Below are 6,624 nucleotides of genomic sequence, written 5' to 3'. Positions count from 1 at the left end.
ATTCTCGACGTGCGTGGCACGTCATTCCAGCGCAAGAGGTTAAAGTGAAGTTAGTCGCGCTCGTGGCTCCATTTATTGGGGAAAAACTGCAATCACTCTCTAACCAAACATTATGTTTTCATTGTAGTGTAATTTAGCGATGCATTTTCACTGAAATTTGTTTGTTTGTTTACTACGCGCACGATTTAATTCTTTATGAGCGCGTGTTTCTTACACAGCAGGGCAATTTGAAATGATAACACGCGGGAAAATATGCAACGCGGGGGAAATTTGAAATTATTATTTCGCTCGTACACAGAAGCGTTATCGAAGCGTCGCGTTGCTTCTCTCGCTACAAATTGCCCGTTGGTGGCTGGAGCGTTTCTCGTTGCATTTTCTTCGCGAGCTTCTCTCTGCCTTTTTTCTCTCTCTCTCTCTCTCTCTTCCTCCACGCGAAACCGGCGTTCAATTCGCGAAGAATGAAACTCATCAGCGAATCAAACTACCGTGAAACGGGAAAACCTTCGTAACAGACACTATAGCGCGAGTAATTGCAAACTGGTATTAATGTTTTGCGGCAATTAGACGATTAACGAAGGTAATGACTGGAAATACACCGAGGTCAGTCAATATTTCTCCAGTTTTTCGAGGGAACAACCGAGTTTCGCGCGTTTATGGGTAGGAGAAGAAAGTCTCTGAACGCTGAAACTGAACTGATTAAAATGACCAACTTGCAATTTTTTGTAATAAAAGCTTGCGTCCCTTACGCTTTGATACAATGTTTACTTACTTTAATTCTAGTATTGATAAATATGAAATTTTCTGTTGCTTTCTGATTGGAATAAATGTTAACACTGAATACAGAAAATATTAGATCACGTAACTACACAAATTCTCCCCAATCTGAGGCGTTTATGGGTAAGAAAAGAATGCCTAACATAATTTTGACAAGTATGAAATTTTCTATGTTTGTCTAATTGGAAAATAAAATTAATTGGAGTCATAAAAATGTAAATATAAAAATTCGAGAGTCAACAATTCATTGTGCTTAATCTATGTCTAATGTTACCAGAAAAATTACAAAATATCCTTCTATAAACACTCGAATATTATCGAGTGATGTCACGCCGGATACTAGGAAAGAATACTTGTCTTTAAAACATTAAAAATATTTCATATTCGGACCAAATGAACGACAGAGCTGCAAAGTGAAAAAAAATCCCTCACGTGTCAATACCTTTTTGATTCTCGAGTTCCTATATTATTTGCATTATTATTATACAACTCATTATTGGAAATCGCTATTGTGCACGTTACTCTTGCACTATAGTAATAAATAGATTTCGTTTTTGTTACGAAAAAATATTCTAAAAGAGGAGTAGTTTCTCTGAATTAGTACGAAGTCTCCCAATCTGGTTCGAGGTTAACTTAAATTCGCACAATAGCTTCGACCAGAAATTCGATCAGAAATATCGACAAGCGAGCGAGATATTTAAGGGTAGCGGGCGATAATATTTAGGTTCGAGACACGGTGGCCAGAGTGCTCAACGTGAAATAGGAAGCACAGGAGGAGACGTTCCAAGAGGAGGAAACCGTACGCTCCGTCTCTCTCTCCCGTATATTTCAGCCACGAATCCCTTGATACCGTTCTAGCTGGAACACGAGACAATCGTGCGAAACGGCCATGGTTCCAGGTGCGTGGCCACCTGCTGCTAACGCCGAACCGCCTTCGAAATTCGCTGCGCGATTTGCAAGACAGACGAAACGTTACCAACGGCGGCCAGCGGAAGCCGGCGAGCAGCCAGTTGCTAGACACAATACCGCCATTTCCGGCCGCGCCACCACGCCGAACCCAGCCTCGTTCCGCCTTGTTGCCGGGAGAAAGAAAACGAATGAAATCTTCTCCTTCGTTATCACTGGTACGTATGTCGGGTCGTATCGATGCTCAGGTGTTTTTCGTGTCTGTTCGATGTTCAGTGTGAAATTTTCAGAAAAATCGAATTTCTTCTCTTCTTGTTTTAAATGGTTGCTCGAGGTCTTAGAAATAAGATACAAAAGGTCCTAGCCTTTAAAACGACTTATTTTGAGGCATAATAATTGAATAAATAATCGAATTTGTATCACTGTTTACAACTTTGATTATCACTTTAACTTTGAGTATCACTGTTTACAACTAGTATTACGAAGTGTAAATCATGTGATTCAAACATTACTTTTGGTGAATCGAATATTAGGGGACTTGGATGCAATTTAGTTGTGAATTCTAAGAACTGTGAGCCGCGATAAATAAGTAAAAAAAGTAAGTAAAGGATACGTATGAAAGATGACGTTCTGAAACTTTAAACGCGTTTTTCTCGAAACTAGGTTTTTAGAAACGGTGTGCAAGATATATCTCGGTATCTAACCAACCGATTACCGTGAAACTTCGTACGTATCTTTAGTGTAACATTTACTAAGGATTGACGATCGTACATTTTTTAATTTATAACAATTTCGAACAATATAAACAAAAAACGTAGAAACTTTTGGCATAAATTCGATACATCAAAAACAAGTAGCTGCTATTTTCATAATTTTCACAAAAATGAAAATGTTGGATCGTCAATCCTTAGAGAATATTGTTTACTTTTGAACTTTTCTTGTCTTTCTGTTACAGCTAATCCTGCTTGGCTGGAATCATGCACACCGGTAGGCAATGTAAAAAAAAGTTATGTAAAAGGATGCCTGTTAAAAAGTTAAACAAGAGCCCTCTTTTTATCTCTCTTAATATTGCTTCTTGATGTGTTAAAATAAACCACAAAATCTCATGTCAATCAAATATGTAGTTTTCCTTTTACCCTCCAAAGTATACGTAATTTTTAGGCTCACCTAAGGAAATATTTTTGAAATTTACTTCAAGAAAAAAAAAAAAAAAAAAAAAAAAAAAAAAAAAAAAAAACAATCAGACAGTCAGGCGAAGAAAAAGCTGACGAGAGAACAGAAGGGGAACAACCGAGTCTATCTAACGATATCTGTGGCTGAGATCTCGTTGCGTGTGTATTTTATACTCATTAGCAACGTGGAATTAAGCTGCCGTGTAGATAATTGCAACCTGTGCGACAGTTGTTTGCCAAGTGTTGGGGAGAGTGTATTGATTTTTACAACATGCGAGTGAAACACGCTCGGTCACGCTTGTTCCTCCCATGGATTCCCGATTTCTTTTTAAATTGATGCGAGGCAAGGTGCAGATGTGCAGATGTGCAGATGTGATTCTAGCAAATTAACAACACACACACACACACACGCAGGATTTGTATACTATCGCAACAAAGATTTAAGGTTTTGCGAAAGTCTGGCGTAGCAAAGACGATTTTATCGCGAATTTCAATGGCGCGAGCTTTGCCTTCCTCCGCATTTTGTATTCGCCAAGCTCGGTAAATCATCGGTGTCCCCCGTCGGACTGCGTTATGTAAACGCGAAAACTTTATTATCAACGCGCGACTTCGCGAAATTTACGCGAACTTTTCAAGCACTTATACACAGGGAGAGGTTAAATCGAGAAACGATAGACGAAACGTTTGAATAGTTGTAGAGACGAAACGAAATTTTACACGTTGTTCGAAGATTCATCTCTGACCGATTTTCGGAATTTTAAATGTCTAAATCTACTGTAATGTCGAAGATTGAAGTCTTTGCTTTACATCAACCTCTTAGAACTTGCTGTGCAATTTTTTTTTTTTTTTGTTTGACATTTTATTGAACCATTAAATGACAAAAGATTCCAGCAACATTTTAACATTTTTCTTAACGTTTAAAGTTCGATGAAACGGCGGAGAAAGAAATTGTACAGCAAGTTTCAAGAGGAGACTTCAACTCTCAGCATATAATACTGTGGTAGATTTAGTCTTTTTAATGGTTCAGAAGGCATTTGAATTTTTACAAAAGTATCCTTGCTACACGATGTAAAGACATCTTCGAAAAAGACTAACGTAGATTAGTCAAGAGGGAGCCTTTCTACTTTGCAACAAGGCTAACTGAATTAATAATTAAATAATAACTTCAATAATTTTTTTTATGAAGCTACAACAGTTTAAGATGGACAAATTGTGTTTTCATCTGATAACGCGAATCATCCATGACTTTCATCTAATTTATATAGTGAACCATATTGTTTCCTATTATATTTTTCAAAGCTGATTAATTTAATATGAGAAACGCAGTTACGAGAGAAGACCAAACAACAGTATCCACTATTAATTAAAAAAAAACAATCGCGTTACTTCTTCACACGTCGATTACAATTGCATAGAAAACAACTACGCGCTCTCCTGTCATGAAAAGCGTGTCAAAAAATACTTTTTAAATTTTCAAAAGAACAGATTTGCGAAATTGTCAAAAAAAAAAAAAAAAAAAGACAGTTTTTCATGCGAATACTTTCGTCCATCTTTGTACACATCTCCGTAATAATCCAACAACTGTCGCTTTTAATATCCACGATTGCGTTCGATTTACTCGTTAATCGAGCTAGAACGAACCGTCGGCCATTTTCACTGGACAACTCGTACGAGCAGTTCGTTTGCCTTTTTTTTGTTTTGGAGGGGGGCTCAGCAAGCCCCACGCAGCAAGCAAAGGGGGTGAATAGGCAGAGGGGAAAAATCAGAGAAAGGGGCTCGAAATTGCTAACGACACACGCGGCTAACCGCGTTGACCCTTCGCGTACACAGAAGTGGCGTCATCGCCACTTTGCCCTTTGCCGACAATTTCAAAGTGAAGAGGGCTGGTGCCACGTCTTTCGCCATTGTCTCGACACGGTTTGCCTTTTCTCGCCCGCTATTATTTCGTTCTCCACCACATGGTTGCCTCAACGGGGGGCAAATATTATTGCTTATTAAAACGATCGCTTCCTCGAACTCGGGGATACTGATACACGCGTCTTTTGTCAATGTATTATTGTAACGTTAGGTATTATTTTAGTCTTTGGGACCAAATCGCCACGAAAATGTGACTACTTTGGATCACTGTTTACACAAAACGTGCAAAAATATAATTCGATATTCGTATTCTAATATATATATATATATATTTTTTTTTTTTGAAAATCGTTTTGTTGACTGCTAACTGTGCACGACACTTCCGCTACACAGTTGTTATTTCTTGGAAAAATCTTCACGCACCCGAAATTAATTAACATTCATTTAGAGTGACATGGTTGTAAATTCTTTAAATTATGTTACATTATTCATACATTAGGAACTATATTATTAACATAACAATATTCATAATACATAGCATAACTATATTATGAATATACAATTAGATCATCCATCATTTTAGAAACACGACGGAATCAGCATCTAAAAATTCAAGTTTAACCTCTTGCGCTAGCACGGACCATAACGAGTGACCAAACCGTACACAATAATTCGTCCTCTTTTTGAATTCATCGGTATTTCGCTGGACAGAAATTACCAAGAAGTAATAAATTTATTATTTGGTTTGCCTGGGTTATATACTTGACCACTTGCGCCGACAGCCGATTGCGGACCGTAATGAGTGACCAAACCGTATACAATAATTCGTCGCTTTCTTTTCGAACTCTTTTCGTCGGTATGATATCACTGGATAGAGATAATTGAAAAGTAATAAATTTATTATTTGTATTCGCCTATATTGTTTTACTTAAATATACTGAAAACTGAGAAAACATTGCAATTTTGGGACGAAAACATTCTCAACGTGCGTGGCGAGAGATTACTTGACATACGAATTGAATAAAAATTCGATATGACGAAAAAAATGATATTTGTTTTTCACTTTAATATTTGTGCACATTTAGCAAAGATCATTATTATAATATTTCGCGTATGTACTGCAAAACGTCATAAGCACAATACTTGTAAAAAAAAAATTAATAAAAAATGATAAAAGAACAAGTTAATGATTCGGTAGTTACGAAACGGATGACGTCTCTCAGACGTCATTGTACGTCAAGGGGTTGGAATAGGCCCCGGCGGTAAAAATATTAAATTTAATGCGACGTGTAAATATCGCCAAGAAAACGGCGACCAAAGGGATCAGGTAAGGAACGTAATTGAGTTGATTACTGGGTTTCTTCTTTCGCGCGTCGAACGAAAAGCATCGAAAGAAAGGGAAAGAGAAATGTGAAACCGGCGGAGATCTCGGGAAGGAAGAAGGGGGAGGCGAGCGGAAAACCGATTTGCTCGCGTGGAAATTCCAGAGCGGCTTAAGCTAATAATATTAATGGATGCCGATGCGACAACGCCATTTGCTCGGGCCGGGGCAACAACTTCCCCGTCTGACGCGGATTCGTGGGGACGACGCGTAAGTACTCGAAGTAGATTGCGTCAAGGTGGGAAAGACATTCGGTCGCCATGGATGCCGGGGCTGGCGTACATGAGGAAGATCGCGCGGTGGAAAACCAGCTACCCGTAAGTTTACCCTATCATCCAGGTCCCTTTTCGTTTCTCAACTCTCCCTCTTTCTCATCGAGAAGGCGCGCGCGCACGTGCACGCCTAAGCGCGAGCTATTAGAGTAGATCCCAACGAATTTGCACGTGGTCCAAGTCGGCGAAGTTCTTGCGAAAGCAAATCCAGAGCAAATCGACTGCTTAATCGAGTGACGCGAAATTTGAATAAAGACTGCCG

This window comes from Frieseomelitta varia, unplaced genomic scaffold (assembly GCF_011392965.1).
Source record: "Frieseomelitta varia isolate USP_RPSP 00005682 unplaced genomic scaffold, Fvar_1.2 scaffold_982, whole genome shotgun sequence".
Lineage (NCBI taxonomy): Eukaryota > Metazoa > Arthropoda > Insecta > Hymenoptera > Apidae > Frieseomelitta > Frieseomelitta varia.
Note: the sequence above shows the minus strand (reverse complement) of the source record.